Source organism: Humulus lupulus, chromosome X (genome assembly GCF_963169125.1).
Source record: "Humulus lupulus chromosome X, drHumLupu1.1, whole genome shotgun sequence".
Lineage (NCBI taxonomy): Eukaryota > Viridiplantae > Streptophyta > Magnoliopsida > Rosales > Cannabaceae > Humulus > Humulus lupulus.
This window is the reverse complement of record NC_084802.1, coordinates 237,293,487-237,295,098: the sequence shown is the minus strand read 5'-3', so window position 1 is coordinate 237,295,098 and position 1,612 is coordinate 237,293,487.

The window sequence follows — 1,612 nt, the reverse complement described above, 5'->3', positions numbered from 1 at the left end:
CAGTGAGCCATTCGCTATGGCGAGCACCAGTTCTATTTGTGAAGAATAAGGATGGAAGTATGCATATGTGTATAGATTATCGCGAGATGAATAAGGTGACAATTAATAATAAGTACTCGCTACCCCGACTTGACGACTTGTTTGATCAACTCCGAGGGGCAACCGTGTTTTCAAAGATTGATCTACAGACTGGGTATCACAGCTCAAAGTACGGGAAGAGGATAATCCCAAAAGGTTTTTAGAACTCATTATGAACATTACGAGTTTCTAGTTATGTCTTTTGGTCTTACCAACGCTCCAGCCACGTTTATGGATTTAATGAATAGGGTCTTTATGTATTATTTGGACGAATTTGTCGTAGTGTTCATCGACGATATCTTGGTGTACTCAAAGGACGAAGTCGAACATGAGGAACATTTAAGGTTGATCTTGTTACAACTAAAGGAGCATCAACTTTACGCCAAGTTCAAAAAGTGCAAAATTTGGCTTTCGCAAGTAACGTTCCTCGGGCACATAGTATCCAAGGAAGGAGTTGCAGTAGACCCATCTAAGGTAGAGGATGTAAAGATTGGCCAAGACCAAAGAACGTGTTTAAGGTAAGAAGTTTTCTGGGACTAGCAGGTTATTATTGGAGGTTTGTAGAAGGCTTTTCTAAGATAGCCACTCTGTTTTCCAACCTAACCCGGAACACAACAAATGTTCAACTGGACTGATAAGTGTGAAGAGAATTTCCAGTTGCTTAAGGATATGCTCAACACCAGTACTTTATGTACTGACACCCAATGATAAGTTTGTAGTCTATTGCGATGCGTCGAAGCAAGGATTGGGTTGTGTGCTGATACAAAATGATAAGGTGATAGCCTACGCCTCAAGGAAAATGTAGTTGTTGATGCGCTAAGTAGGAAGAATTACGGAAGTCTAGCATCATTAGCTGGAATAGAAAAGCCGCTACAGCAGGAGCTGATCAATGCTGGAATAGAAGTAGTCATTGGTAACCTGAATAACTTGTCCATCCCGTCAAGCCTGTTAGAAGATATACGGATTGGGCTAGGACATGATGACACATTAGTAGCACATATTGATGTAGTTAGAGAAAGGAAGGCCACAGATTTCCCAATATCTAGTTAGGGGTTATTAAGATACAAGGATCGGGTATGCATGCCAAATGATCAAGGGATTAAGATGAAGACTTTAGAAGAAGCTCACAATACCCCATACTTAGTTCACCCAGGGTCGACCAAGATGACTCACGACCTTAAAGTGTTATATTGGTGGCCAGGAATGAAGAAAGATATAGTGGAGTATGTGTCTAAATGCTTGGTATGCCAGCAAGTGAAAGCAAAACATCAGCAGCCTGCAGGCTTATTGCAACCATTTAGCATTCCAGAATGGAAACAGGATGATATATCCATAGATTTCGTGACGGATTTGCCACGAACAAGTAAGCAACATGATTCGGCTTGGATGGTAATAGATAGATTAACCAAGTCAGTTCAGTTCCTGTCTGTTAAGGCTTCGTACACAGTGGATCAATACGTAGACGTTTAAGTCCAACAAATAGTACAACTGCATAGAATCTCTAAGACAATAGTATTTAATAGAGGATCGATGT